We start from the raw sequence: 13,242 nt of genomic DNA, 5'->3' as shown, positions 1-13,242 counted from the left end.
ACCCTATGGCCTGAGAACTTTACAACAGGGCAATAAGCGCCCAAAGAAACTCAAGGTTCTTTCCTCAAGGGTGCTTGAATGAGCTGTCTTTCTGTTACACTGACCACATTCTTTAAATTGTGGACCAGAACAGATAAAGAAAATGTGCGCCTTCTACTTGATGAAAAGAGGTGTGGAGAGCTGCGACATGGCTTTTCTCTTTCAGAAAACTCATTCTTCTGACTTTGTAGCTCAAACCGCTTGCAATTCTGTAGCAAGTTTACAAGGGAAAATAAAAACAAAGATTTTGCCACCCTTACCTTGTAAAGTAAGAGAACGGATGACTTCTGAAAGAAAAAAAAAGTCTTTGCTGTCATCTAGCGAAAGCCCCAGTGGCCTAATGGATAAGGCACTGGCCTCCTAAGCCAGGGATTGTGGGTTCGAGTCCCATCTGGGGTGTTTGAGATCTAGCTTGACTCTTTCAAGTCACATCGAAAGCAAGGCTTTAGAATAAAACCTTTAGGACTTCCCTTTCCTGTTGCCTTAATTAATATGTCTGCCTTCTCCTAGTAGAACTCAGATTAGTTCAGCAGCATGCTATCAACTGAATGGAAACTTCTGCAAGATGGCTACAAGTCCTCTTGTCCAAAACCAAATCTCCTGCAATGTTTCTGCCAAACAATATGTTCAACTCCCCACAAAGGAAACGCTGCTTTCATTAGGAAAGAGCTTTGCATTTTCTCCGACATTCTCCAGACATCCCATTGTGGCATGCAAATCCGGTGGCCTAAAATCTTCAAGCAAAAAAGCCACCCTGACAAGTATCGTTGGTAAGCTTAATTTGCAGGAAGGCATTTTATGTCCTTTTTGTGCCAGTTTCAGAAATGTTTTTCCTGATGTATCAACATGTATACGAATAGCAATCAGAATCGCTCCTTAGAGGTGTGCTTCCTTTGCTTCATATGACATGGTGTTGTTGCATTTGTTGAGATTCACACTGATAGCCACTGCTTTGGGACACATTCAGAAGTCTTCTTGCCGCAAGCAGTCAGAAATAGAATCTGACGTGGATCGGCAGATTTTCTGAAAAATAGAGCATCAAAATGCTCAACACAGTTACTGGATAGTGGCATTTCAAATGTATTAACAACTCTTGTGTTTTATCTGGGTTTACCCACAAACGGACCTTGATCCAAAGGTACTTGGTATTACCTGCCACTTCTTGCTTTACAGTGGATATTTAGTAACTTTTCAAACATGCATGAATATATCCCTAACACGTCACGATAGCAGTTGCAATATCATTTTTTCTTTCAAAAAAGTTCTACTTTTATTTTTAAAATACTGTCCTTGAGCTCCAGTCAAGTGGATTTGGCGGTGTTTTTTTTTTTCTAGGAGTACTTATATGCTACCATTTCTTGCTATGAGAGAAAAAATATTCTCTTTTGTCTGGGATAAGCACGATTTTAGGTTTCGGATCGCTTGAAGGCCTATTTGAAACCAAGGAGACATGGGTGATGGATTTCCGTGATGGCTTCTGTGCTCCAGTGGCGCAATCGGTCAGCGCGTGGTACTTATATGGCAGTATCTGTTGAGCAATGCCGAGGTTGTGAGTTCGAACCTCACCTGGAGCATGCAGTTTCTTGCTTTTTGCCTTTACTCATGGAAAATGTAATCTGCACTTGCACCCTATGGCCTGAGAACTTTACAACAGGGCAATAAGCGCCCAAAGAAACTCAAGGTTCTTTCCTCAAGGGTGCTTGAATGAGCTGTCTTTCTGTTACACTGACCACATTCTTTAAATTGTGGACCAGAACAGATAAAGAAAATGTGCGCCTTCTACTTGATGAAAAGAGGTGTGGAGAGCTGCGACATGGCTTCTCTTTCAGAAAACTCATTCTTCTGACTTTGTAGCTCAAACCGCTTGCAATTCTGTAGCAAGTTTACAAGGGAAAATAAAAACAAAGATTTTGCCACCCTTACCTTGTAAAGTAAGAGAACGGAGAACGGAGCTCCAGTCAAGTGGATTTGGCGGTGTTTTTTTTTTCTAGGAGTACTTATATGCTACCATTTCTTGCTATGAGAGAAAAAATATTCTCTTTTGTCTGGGATAAGCACGATTTTAGGTTTCGGATCACTTGAAGGCCTATTTGAAACCAAGGAGACATGGGTGATGGATTTCCGTGATGGCTTCTGTGCTCCAGTGGCGCAATCGGTCAGCGCGCGGTACTTATATGGCAGTATCTGTTGAGCAATGCCGAGGTTGTGAGTTCGAGCCTCACCTGGAGCATGCAGTTTCTTGCTTTTTGCCTTTATTCATGGAAAATGTAATCTGCACTTGCACCCTATGGCCTGAGAACTTTACAACAGGGCAATAAGCGCCCAAAGAAACTCAAGGTTCTTTCCTCAAGGGTGCTTGAATGAGCTGTCTTTCTGTTACACTGACCACATTCTTTAAATTGTGGACCAGAACAGATAAAGAAAATGTGCGCCTTCTACTTGATGAAAAGAGGTGTGGAGAGCTGCGACATGGCTTTTCTCTTTCAGAAAACTCATTCTTCTGACTTTGTAGCTCAAACCGCTTGCAATTCTGTAGCAAGTTTACAAGGGAAAATAAAAACAAAGATTTTGCCACCCTTACCTTGTAAAGTAAGAGAACGGATGACTTCTGAAAGAAAAAAAAAAAAAGTCTTTGCTGTCATCTAGCGAAAGCCCCAGTGGCCTAATGGATAAGGCACTGGCCTCCTAAGCCAGGGATTGTGGGTTCGAGTCCCACTCTGGGGTGTTTGAGATCTAGCTTGACTCTTTCAAGTCACATCGAAAGCAAGGCTTTAGAATAAAACCTTTAGGACTTCCCTTTCCTGTTGCCTTAATTAATATGTCTGCCTTCTCCTAGTAGAACTCAGATTAGTTCAGCAGCATGCTATCAACTGAATGGAAACTTCTGCAAGATGGCTACAAGTCCTCTTGTCCAAAACCAAATCTCCTGCAATGTTTCTGCCAAACAATATGTTCAACTCCCCACAAAGGAAACGCTGCTTTCATTAGGAAAGAGCTTTGCATTTTCTCCGACATTCTCCAGACATCCCATTGTGGCATGCAAATCCGGTGGCCTAAAATCTTCAAGCAAAAAAGCCACCCTGACAAGTATCGTTGGTAAGCTTAATTTGCAGGAAGGCATTTTATGTCCTTTTTGTGCCAGTTTCAGAAATGTTTTTCCTGATGTATCAACATGTATACGAATAGCAATCAGAATCGCTCCTTAGAGGTGTGCTCCTTTGCTTCATATGACATGGTGTTGTTGCATTTGTTGAGATTCACACTGATAGCCACTGCTTTGGGACACATTCAGAAGTCTTCTTGCCGCAAGCAGTCAGAAATAGAATCTGACGTGGATCGGCAGATTTTCTGAAAAATAGAGCATCAAAATGCTCAACACAGTTACTGGATAGTGGCATTTCAAATGTATTAACAACTCTTGTGTTTTATCTGGGTTTACCCACAAACGGACCTTGATCCAAAGGTACTTGGTATTACCTGCCACTTCTTGCTTTACAGTGGATATTTAGTAACTTTTCAAACATGCATGAATATATCCCTAACACGTCACGATAGCAGTTGCAATATCATTTTTTCTTTCAAAAAAGTTCTACTTTTATTTTTAAAATACTGTCCTTGAGCTCCAGTCAAGTGGATTTGGCGGTGTTTTTTTTTTCTAGGAGTACTTATATGCTACCATTTCTTGCTATGAGAGAAAAAATATTCTCTTTTGTCTGGGATAAGCACGATTTTAGGTTTCGGATCACTTGAAGGCCTATTTGAAACCAAGGAGACATGGGTGATGGATTTCCGTGATGGCTTCTGTGCTCCAGTGGCGCAATCGGTCAGCGCGCGGTACTTATATGGCAGTATCTGTTGAGCAATGCTGAGGTTGTGAGTTCGAACCTCACCTGGAGCATGCAGTTTCTTGCTTTTTGCCTTTACTCATGGAAAATGTAATCTGCATTTGCACCCTATGGCCTGAGAACTTTACAACAGGGCAATAAGCGCCCAAAGAAACTCAAGGTTCTTTCCTCAAGGGTGCTTGAATGAGCTGTCTTTCTGTTACACTGACCACATTCTTTAAATTGTGGACCAGAACAGATAAAGAAAATGTGCGCCTTCTACTTGATGAAAAGAGGTGTGGAGAGCTGCGACATGGCTTTTCTCTTTCAGAAAACTCATTCTTCTGACTTTGTAGCTCAAACCACTTGCAATTCTGTAGCAAGTTTACAAGGGAAAATAAAAACAAAGATTTTGCCACCCTTACCTTGTAAAGTAAGAGAACGGAGAACGGAGCTCCAGTCAAGTGGATTTGGCGGTGTTTTTTTTTTTCTAGGAGTACTTATATGCTACCATTTCTTGCTATGAGAGAAAACATATTCTCTTTTGTCTGGGATAAGCACGATTTTAGGTTTCGGATCACTTGAAGGCCTATTTGAAATCAAGGAGACATGGGTGATGGATTTCCGTGATGGCTTCTGTGCTCCAGTGGCGCAATCGGTCAGCGCGCGGTACTTATATGGCAGTATCTGTTGAGCAATGCCGAGGTTGTGAGTTCGAGCCTCACCTGGAGCATGCAGTTTCTTGCTTTTTGCCTTTATTCATGGAAAATGTAATCTGCACTTTCACCCTATGGCCTGAGAACTTTACAACAGGGCAATAAGCGCCCAAAGAAACTCAAGGTTCTTTCCTCAAGGGTGCTTGAATGAGCTGTCTTTCTGTTACACTGACCACATTCTTTAAATTGTGGACCAGAACAGATAAAGAAAATGTGCGCCTTCTACTTGATGAAAAGAGGTGTGGAGAGCTGCGACATGGCTTTTCTCTTTCAGAAAACTCATTCTTCTGACTTTGTAGCTCAAACCGCTTGCAATTCTGTAGCAAGTTTACAAGGGAAAATAAAAACAAAGATTTTGCCACCCTTACCTTGTAAAGTAAGAGAACGGATGACTTCTGAAAGAAAAAAAAAGTCTTTGCTGTGATCTAGCGAAAGCCCCAGTGGCCTAATGGATAAGGCACTGGCCTCCTAAGCCAGGGATTGTGGGTTCGAGTCCCATCTGGGGTGTTTGAGATCTAGCTTGACTCTTTCAAGTCACATCGAAAGCAAGGCTTTAGAATAAAACCTTTAGGACTTCCCTTTCCTGTTGCCTTAATTAATATGTCTGCCTTCTCCTAGTAGAACTCAGATTAGTTCAGCAGCATGCTATCAACTGAATGGAAACTTCTGCAAGATGGCTACAAGTCCTCTTGTCCAAAACCAAATCTCCTGCAATGTTTCTGCCAAACAATATGTTCAACTCCAAACAAAGGAAACGCTGCTTTTATTAGGAAAGAGCTTTGCATTTTCTCCGACATTCTCCAGACATCCCATTGTGGCATGCAAATCCGGTGGCCTAAAATCTTCAAGCAAAAAAGCCACCCTGACAAGTATCGTTGGTAAGCTTAATTTGCAGGAAGGCATTTTATGTCCTTTTTGTGCCAGTTTCAGAAATGTTTTTCCTGATGTATCAACATGTATACGAATAGCAATCAGAATCGCTCCTTAGAGGTGTGCTTCCTTTGCTTCATATGACATGGTGTTGTTGCATTTGTTGAGATTCACACTGATAGCCACTGCTTTGGGACACATTCAGAAGTCTTCTTGCCGCAAGCAGTCAGAAATAGAATCTGACGTGGATCGGCAGATTTTCTGAAAAATAGAGCATCAAAATGCTCAACACAGTTGCTGGATAGTGGCATTTCAAATGTATTAACAACTCTTGTGTTTTATCTGGGTTTACCCACAAACGGACCTTGATCCAAAGGTACTTGGTATTACCTGCCACCTCTTGCTTTACAGTGGATATTTAGTAACTTTTCAAACATGCATGAATATATCCCTAACACGTCACGATAGCAGTTGCAATATCATTTTTTCTTTCAAAAAAGTTCTACTTTTATTTTTAAAATACTGTCCTTGAGCTCCAGTCAAGTGGATTTGGCGGTGTTTTTTTTTTTCTAGGAGTACTTATATGCTACCATTTCTTGCTATGAGAGAAAAAATATTCTCTTTTGTCTGGGATAAGCACGATTTTAGGTTTCGGATCACTTGAAGGCCTATTTGAAACCAAGGAGACATGGGTGATGGATTTCCGTGATGGCTTCTGTGCTCCAGTGGCGCAATCGGTCAGCGCGCGGTACTTATATGGCAGTATCTGTTGAGCAATGCCGAGGTTGTGAGTTCGAGCCTCACCTGGAGCATGCAGTTTCTTGCTTTTTGCCTTTATTCATGGAAAATGTAATCTGCACTTGCACCCTATGGCCTGAGAACTTTACAACAGGGCAATAAGTGCCCAAAGAAACTCAAGGTTCTTTCCTCAAGGGTGCTTGAATGAGCTGTCTTTCTGTTACACTGACCACATTCTTTAAATTGTGGACCAGAACAGATAAAGAAAATGTGCGCCTTCTACTTGATGAAAAGAGGTGTGGAGAGCTGCGACATGGCTTTTCTCTTTCAGAAAACTCATTCTTCTGACTTTGTAGCTCAAACCGCTTGCAATTCTGTAGCAAGTTTACAAGGGAAAATAAAAACAAAGATTTTGCCACCCTTACCTTGTAAAGTAAGAGAACGGAGAACGGAGCTCCAGTCAAGTGGATTTGGCGGTGTTTTTTTTTTTCTAGGAGTACTTATATGCTACCATTTCTTGCTATGAGAGAAAAAATATTCTCTTTTGTCTGGGATAAACACGATTTTAGGTTTCGGATCACTTGAAGGCCTATTTGAAACCAAGGAGACATGGGTGATGGATTTCCGTGATGGCTTCTGTGCTCCAGTGGCGCAATCGGTCAGCGCGCGGTACTTATATGGCAGTATCTGTTGAGCAATGCCGAGGTTGTGAGTTCGAGCCTCACCTGGAGCATGCAGTTTCTTGCTTTTTGCCTTTATTCATGGAAAATGTAATCTGCACTTGCACCCTATGGCCTGAGAACTTTACAACAGGGCAATAAGCGCCCAAAGAAACTCAAGGTTCTTTCCTCAAGGGTGCTTGAATGAGCTGTCTTTCTGTTACACTGACCACATTCTTTAAATTGTGGACCAGAACAGATAAAGAAAATGTGCGCCTTCTACTTGATGAAAAGAGGTGTGGAGAGCTGCGACATGGCTTTTCTCTTTCAGAAAACTCATTCTTCTGACTTTGTAGCTCAAACCGCTTGCAATTCTGTAGCAAGTTTACAAGGGAAAATAAAAACAAAGATTTTGCCACCCTTACCTTGTAAAGTAAGAGAACGGATGACTTCTGAAAGAAAAAAAAAGTCTTTGCTGTCATCTAGCGAAAGCCCCAGTGGCCTAATGGATAAGGCACTGGCCTCCTAAGCCAGGGATTGTGGGTTCGAGTCCCATCTGGGGTGTTTGAGATCTAGCTTGACTCTTTCAAGTCACATCGAAAGCAAGGCTTTAGAATAAAACCTTTAGGACTTCCCTTTCCTGTTGCCTTAATTAATATGTCTGCCTTCTCCTAGTAGAACTCAGATTAGTTCAGCAGCATGCTATCAACTGAATGGAAACTTCTGCAAGATGGCTACAAGTCCTCTTGTCCAAAACCAAATCTCCTGCAATGTTTCTGCCAAACAATATGTTCAACTCCCCACAAAGGAAACGCTGCTTTCATTAGGAAAGAGCTTTGCATTTTCTCCGACATTCTCCAGACATCCCATTGTGGCATGCAAATCCGGTGGCCTAAAATCTTCAAGCAAAAAAGCCACCCTGACAAGTATCGTTGGTAAGCTTAATTTGCAGGAAGGCATTTTATGTCCTTTTTGTGCCAGTTTCAGAAATGTTTTTCCTGATGTATCAACATGTATACGAATAGCAATCAGAATCGCTCCTTAGAGGTGTGCTTCCTTTGCTTCATATGACATGGTGTTGTTGCATTTGTTGAGATTCACACTGATAGCCACTGCTTTGGGACACATTCAGAAGTCTTCTTGCCGCAAGCAGTCAGAAATAGAATCTGACGTGGATCGGCAGATTTTCTGAAAAATAGAGCATCAAAATGCTCAACACAGTTACTGGATAGTGGCATTTCAAATGTATTAACAACTCTTGTGTTTTATCTGGGTTTACCCACAAACGGACCTTGATCCAAAGGTACTTGGCATTACCTGCCACTTCTTGCTTTACAGTGGATATTTAGTAACTTTTCAAACATGCATGAATATATCCCTAACACGTCACGATAGCAGTTGCAATATCATTTTTTCTTTCAAAAAAGTTCTACTTTTATTTTTAAAATACTGTCCTTGAGCTCCAGTCAAGTGGATTTGGCGGTGTTTTTTTTTTTCTAGGAGTACTTATATGCTACCATTTCTTGCTATGAGAGAAAAAATGTTCTCTTTTGTCTGGGATAAGCACGATTTTAGGTTTCGGATCACTTGAAGGCCTATTTGAAACCAAGGAGACATGGGTGATGGATTTCCGTGATGGCTTCTGTGCTCCAGTGGCGCAATCGGTCAGCGCGCGGTACTTATATGGCAGTATCTGTTGAGCAATGCCGAGGTTGTGAGTTCGAACCTCACCTGGAGCATGCAGTTTCTTGCTTTTTGCCTTTACTCATGGAAAATGTAATCTGCACTTGCACCCTATGGCCTGAGAACTTTACAACAGGGCAATAAGCGCCCAAAGAAACTCAAGGTTCTTTCCTCAAGGGTGCTTGAATGAGCTGTCTTTCTGTTACACTGACCACATTCTTTAAATTGTGGACCAGAACAGATAAAGAAAATGTGCGCCTTCTACTTGATGAAAAGAGGTGTGGAGAGCTGCGACATGGCTTTTCTCTTTCAGAAAACTCATTCTTCTGACTTTGTAGCTCAAACCGCTTGCAATTCTGTAGCAAGTTTACAAGGGAAAATAAAAACAAAGATTTTGCCACCCTTACCTTGTAAAGTAAGAGAACGGAGAACGGAGCTCCAGTCAAGTGGATTTGGCGGTGTTTTTTTTTTCTAGGAGTACTTATATGCTACCATTTCTTGCTATGAGAGAAAAAATATTCTCTTTTGTCTGGGATAAGCACGATTTTAGGTTTCGGATCACTTGAAGGCCTATTTGAAACCAAGGAGACATGGGTGATGGATTTCCGTGATGGCTTCTGTGCTCCAGTGGCGCAATCGGTCAGCGCGCGGTACTTATATGGCAGTATCTGTTGAGCAATGCCGAGGTTGTGAGTTCGAGCCTCACCTGGAGCATGCAGTTTCTTGCTTTTTGCCTTTATTCATGGAAAATGTAATCTGCACTTGCACCCTATGGCCTGAGAACTTTACAACAGGGCAATAAGCGCCCAAAGAAACTCAAGGTTCTTTCCTCAAGGGTGCTTGAATGAGCTGTCTTTCTGTTACACTGACCACATTCTTTAAATTGTGGACCAGAACAGATAAAGAAAATGTGCGCCTTCTACTTGATGAAAAGAGGTGTGGAGAGCTGCGACATGGCTTTTCTCTTTCAGAAAACTCATTCTTCTGACTTTGTAGCTCAAACCGCTTGCAATTCTGTAGCAAGTTTACAAGGGAAAATAAAAACAAAGATTTTGCCACCCTTACCTTGTAAAGTAAGAGAACGGAGAACGGAGCTCCAGTCAAGTGGATTTGGCGGTGTTTTTTTTTTTCTAGGAGTACTTATATGCTACCATTTCTTGCTATGAGAGAAAAAATATTCTCTTTTGTCTGGGATAAGCACGATTTTAGGTTTCGGATCACTTGAAGGCCTATTTGAAACCAAGGAGACATGGGTGATGGATTTCCGTGATGGCTTCTGTGCTCCAGTGGCGCAATCGGTCAGCGCGCGGTACTTATATGGCAGTATCTGTTGAGCAATGCCGAGGTTGTGAGTTCGAGCCTCACCTGGAGCATGCAGTTTCTTGCTTTTTGCCTTTATTCATGGAAAATGTAATCTGCACTTGCACCCTATGGCCTGAGAACTTTACAACAGGGCAATAAGCGCCCAAAGAAACTCAAGGTTCTTTCCTCAAGGGTGCTTGAATGAGCTGTCTTTCTGTTACACTGACCACATTCTTTAAATTGTGGACCAGAACAGATAAAGAAAATGTGCGCCTTCTACTTGATGAAAAGAGGTGTGGAGAGCTGCGACATGGCTTTTCTCTTTCAGAAAACTCATTCTTCTGACTTTGTAGCTCAAACCGCTTGCAATTCTGTAGCAAGTTTACAAGGGAAAATAAAAACAAAGATTTTGCCACCCTTACCTTGTAAAGTAAGAGAACGGATGACTTCTGAAAGAAAAAAAAAAAAAGTCTTTGCTGTCATCTAGCCAAAGCCCCAGTGGCCTAATGGATAAGGCACTGGCCACCTAAGCCAGGGATTGTGGGTTCGAGTCCCATCTGGGGTGTTTGAGATCTAGCTTGACTCTTTCAAGTCACATCGAAAGCAAGGCTTTAGAATAAAACCTTTAGGACTTCCCTTTCCTGTTGCCTTAATTAATATGTCTGCCTTCTCCTAGTAGAACTCAGATTAGTTCCGCAGCATGCTATCAACTGAATGGAAACTTCTGCAAGATGGCTACAAGTCCTCTTGTCCAAAACCAAATCTCCTGCAATGTTTCTGCCAAACAATATGTTCAACTCCCCACAAAGGAAACGCTGCTTTCATTAGGAAAGAGCTTTGCATTTTCTCCGACATTCTCCAGACATCCCATTGTGGCATGCAAATCCGGTGGCCTAAAATCTTCAAGCAAAAAAGCCACCCTGACAAGTATCGTTGGTAAGCTTAATTTGCAGGAAGGCATTTTATGTCCTTTTTGTGCCAGTTTCAGAAATGTTTTTCCTGATGTATCAACATGTATACGAATAGCAATCAGAATCGCTCCTTAGAGGTGTGCTTCCTTTGCTTCATATGACATGGTGTTGTTGCATTTGTTGAGATTCACACTGATAGCCACTGCTTTGGGACACATTCAGAAGTCTTCTTGCCGCAAGCAGTCAGAAATAGAATCTGACGTGGATCGGCAGATTTTCTGAAAAATAGAGCATCAAAATGCTCAACACAGTTGCTGGATAGTGGCATTTCAAATGTATTAACAACTCTTGTGTTTTATCTGGGTTTACCCACAAACGGACCTTGATCCAAAGGTACTTGGTATTACCTGCCACTTCTTGCTTTACAGTGGATATTTAGTAACTTTTCAAACATGCATGAATATATCCCTAACACGTCACGATAGCAGTTGCAATATCATTTTTTCTTTCAAAAAAGTTCTACTTTTATTTTTAAAATACTGTCCTTGAGCTCCAGTCAAGTGGATTTGGCGGTGTTTTTTTTTTTCTAGGAGTACTTATATGCTACCATTTCTTGCTATGAGAGAAAAAATATTCTCTTTTGTCTGGGATAAGCACGATTTTAGGTTTCGGATCACTTGAAGGCCTATTTGAAACCAAGGAGACATGGGTGATGGATTTCCGTGATGGCTTCTGTGCTCCAGTGGCGCAATCTGTCAGCGCGCGGTACTTATATGGCAGTATCTGTTGAGCAATGCCGAGGTTGTGAGTTCGAGCCTCACCTGGAGCATGCAGTTTCTTGCTTTTTGCCTTTATTCATGGAAAATGTAATCTGCACTTGCACCCTATGGCCTGAGAACTTTACAACAGGGCAATAAGCGCCCAAAGAAACTCAAGGTTCTTTCCTCAAGGGTGCTTGAATGAGCTGTCTTTCTGTTACACTGACCACATTCTTTAAATTGTGGACCAGAACAGATAAAGAAAATGTGCGCCTTCTACTTGATGAAAAGAGGTGTGGAGAGCTGCGACATGGCTTTTCTCTTTCAGAAAACTCATTCTTCTGACTTTGTAGCTCAAACCGCTTGCAATTCTGTAGCAAGTTTACAAGGGAAAATAAAAACAAAGATTTTGCCACCCTTACCTTGTAAAGTAAGAGAACGGATAACTTCTGAAAGAAAAAAAAAGTCTTTGCTGTCATCTAGCGAAAGCCCCAGTGGCCTAATGGATAAGGCACTGGCCTCCTAAGCCAGGGATTGTGGGTTCGAGTCCCATCTGGGGTGTTTGAGATCTAGCTTGACTCTTTCAAGTCACATCGAAAGCAAGGCTTTAGAATAAAACCTTTAGGACTTCCCTTTCCTGTTGCCTTAATTAATATGTCTGCCTTCTCCTAGTAGAACTCAGATTAGTTCAGCAGCATGCTATCATCTGAATGGAAACTTCTGCAAGATGGCTACAAGTCCTCTTGTCCAAAACCAAATCTCCTGCAATGTTTCTGCCAAACAATATGTTCAACTCCCCACAAAGGAAACGCTGCTTTCATTAGGAAAGAGCTTTGCATTTTCTCCGACATTCTCCAGACATCCCATTGTGGCATGCAAATCCGGTGGCCTAAAATCTTCAAGCAAAAAAGCCACCCTGACAAGTATCGTTGGTAAGCTTAATTTGCAGGAAGGCATTTTATGTCCTTTTTGTGCCAGTTTCAGAAATGTTTTTCCTGATGTATCAACATGTATACGAATAGCAATCAGAATCGCTCCTTAGAGGTGTGCTTCCTTTGCTTCATATGACATGGTGTTGTTGCATTTGTTGAGATTCACACTGATAGCCACTGCTTTGGGACACATTCAGAAGTCTTCTTGCCGCAAGCAGTCAGAAATAGAATCTGACGTGGATCGGCAGATTTTCTGAAAAATAGAGCATCAAAATGCTCAACACAGTTGCTGGATAGTGGCATTTCAAATGTATTAACAACTCTTGTGTTTTATCTGGGTTTACCCACAAACGGACCTTGATCCAAAGGTACTTGGTATTACCTGCCACTTCTTGCTTTACAGTGGATATTTAGTAACTTTTCAAACATGCATGAATATATCCCTAACACGTCACGATAGCAGTTGCAATATCATTTTTTCTTTCAAAAAAGTTCTACTTTTATTTTTAAAATACTGTCCTTGAGCTCCAGTCAAGTGGATTTGGCGGTGTTTTTTTTTTTCTAGGAGTACTTATATGCTACCATTTCTTGCTATGAGAGAAAAAATATTCTCTTTTGTCTGTGATAAGCACGATTTTAGGTTTCGGATCACTTGAAGGCCTATTTGAAACCAAGGAGACATGGGTGATGGATTTCCGTGATGGCTTCTGTGCTCCAGTGGCGCAATCGGTCAGCGCGCGGTACTTAAATGGCAGTATCTGTTGAGCAATGCCGAGGTTGTGAGTTCGAACCTCACCTGGAGCATGCAGT

At 41.7% G+C, this 13,242-nt stretch overlaps 16 non-coding genes across 16 annotated transcripts; all 16 read left to right on the top strand.

Annotated features, from left to right (window-relative positions):
* The first annotated feature begins 365 nt into the window (after window positions 1-365).
* Window positions 366-438, top strand: TRNAR-CCU (transfer RNA arginine (anticodon CCU)). Its single transcript has one exon. It is a non-coding gene; the product is annotated as a tRNA-Arg (tRNA).
* A 1,082-nt stretch (window positions 439-1,520) lies between these two features.
* TRNAI-UAU (transfer RNA isoleucine (anticodon UAU)) lies at window positions 1,521-1,613 on the top strand. Its single transcript is given in 2 exon segments — window positions 1,521-1,558; window positions 1,578-1,613. It is a non-coding gene; the product is annotated as a tRNA-Ile (tRNA).
* A 563-nt stretch (window positions 1,614-2,176) lies between these two features.
* On the top strand, window positions 2,177-2,269 carry TRNAI-UAU (transfer RNA isoleucine (anticodon UAU)). Its single transcript is given in 2 exon segments — window positions 2,177-2,214; window positions 2,234-2,269. It is a non-coding gene; the product is annotated as a tRNA-Ile (tRNA).
* Window positions 2,270-2,690: 421 nt separating this feature from the next.
* On the top strand, window positions 2,691-2,764 carry TRNAR-CCU (transfer RNA arginine (anticodon CCU)). The gene has a single exon. It is a non-coding gene; the product is annotated as a tRNA-Arg (tRNA).
* Window positions 2,765-3,844: 1,080 nt separating this feature from the next.
* Window positions 3,845-3,937, top strand: TRNAI-UAU (transfer RNA isoleucine (anticodon UAU)). The gene is given in 2 exon segments: window positions 3,845-3,882; window positions 3,902-3,937. It is a non-coding gene; the product is annotated as a tRNA-Ile (tRNA).
* Window positions 3,938-4,503: 566 nt separating this feature from the next.
* TRNAI-UAU (transfer RNA isoleucine (anticodon UAU)) lies at window positions 4,504-4,596 on the top strand. The gene is given in 2 exon segments: window positions 4,504-4,541; window positions 4,561-4,596. It is a non-coding gene; the product is annotated as a tRNA-Ile (tRNA).
* A 417-nt stretch (window positions 4,597-5,013) lies between these two features.
* TRNAR-CCU (transfer RNA arginine (anticodon CCU)) lies at window positions 5,014-5,086 on the top strand. The gene has a single exon. It is a non-coding gene; the product is annotated as a tRNA-Arg (tRNA).
* A 1,082-nt stretch (window positions 5,087-6,168) lies between these two features.
* On the top strand, window positions 6,169-6,261 carry TRNAI-UAU (transfer RNA isoleucine (anticodon UAU)). The gene is given in 2 exon segments: window positions 6,169-6,206; window positions 6,226-6,261. It is a non-coding gene; the product is annotated as a tRNA-Ile (tRNA).
* A 566-nt stretch (window positions 6,262-6,827) lies between these two features.
* On the top strand, window positions 6,828-6,920 carry TRNAI-UAU (transfer RNA isoleucine (anticodon UAU)). Its single transcript is given in 2 exon segments — window positions 6,828-6,865; window positions 6,885-6,920. It is a non-coding gene; the product is annotated as a tRNA-Ile (tRNA).
* Window positions 6,921-7,337: 417 nt separating this feature from the next.
* Window positions 7,338-7,410, top strand: TRNAR-CCU (transfer RNA arginine (anticodon CCU)). The gene has a single exon. It is a non-coding gene; the product is annotated as a tRNA-Arg (tRNA).
* A 1,082-nt stretch (window positions 7,411-8,492) lies between these two features.
* Window positions 8,493-8,585, top strand: TRNAI-UAU (transfer RNA isoleucine (anticodon UAU)). The gene is given in 2 exon segments: window positions 8,493-8,530; window positions 8,550-8,585. It is a non-coding gene; the product is annotated as a tRNA-Ile (tRNA).
* Window positions 8,586-9,150: 565 nt separating this feature from the next.
* TRNAI-UAU (transfer RNA isoleucine (anticodon UAU)) lies at window positions 9,151-9,243 on the top strand. The gene is given in 2 exon segments: window positions 9,151-9,188; window positions 9,208-9,243. It is a non-coding gene; the product is annotated as a tRNA-Ile (tRNA).
* A 566-nt stretch (window positions 9,244-9,809) lies between these two features.
* On the top strand, window positions 9,810-9,902 carry TRNAI-UAU (transfer RNA isoleucine (anticodon UAU)). The gene is given in 2 exon segments: window positions 9,810-9,847; window positions 9,867-9,902. It is a non-coding gene; the product is annotated as a tRNA-Ile (tRNA).
* A 421-nt stretch (window positions 9,903-10,323) lies between these two features.
* On the top strand, window positions 10,324-10,396 carry TRNAR-CCU (transfer RNA arginine (anticodon CCU)). The gene has a single exon. It is a non-coding gene; the product is annotated as a tRNA-Arg (tRNA).
* A 1,592-nt stretch (window positions 10,397-11,988) lies between these two features.
* TRNAR-CCU (transfer RNA arginine (anticodon CCU)) lies at window positions 11,989-12,061 on the top strand. The gene has a single exon. It is a non-coding gene; the product is annotated as a tRNA-Arg (tRNA).
* Window positions 12,062-13,143: 1,082 nt separating this feature from the next.
* On the top strand, window positions 13,144-13,236 carry TRNAL-UAA (transfer RNA leucine (anticodon UAA)). The gene is given in 2 exon segments: window positions 13,144-13,181; window positions 13,201-13,236. It is a non-coding gene; the product is annotated as a tRNA-Leu (tRNA).
* The last annotated feature ends 6 nt before the right edge of the window (window positions 13,237-13,242 follow it).

Source organism: Lithobates pipiens, unplaced genomic scaffold (assembly GCF_037356315.1).
Source record: "Lithobates pipiens isolate NorthernLeopardFrog02 unplaced genomic scaffold, aLitPip1_a1.2 Scaffold_8, whole genome shotgun sequence".
Lineage (NCBI taxonomy): Eukaryota > Metazoa > Chordata > Amphibia > Anura > Ranidae > Lithobates > Lithobates pipiens.
This window is presented reverse-complemented; position numbering and strand designations above follow the sequence as displayed.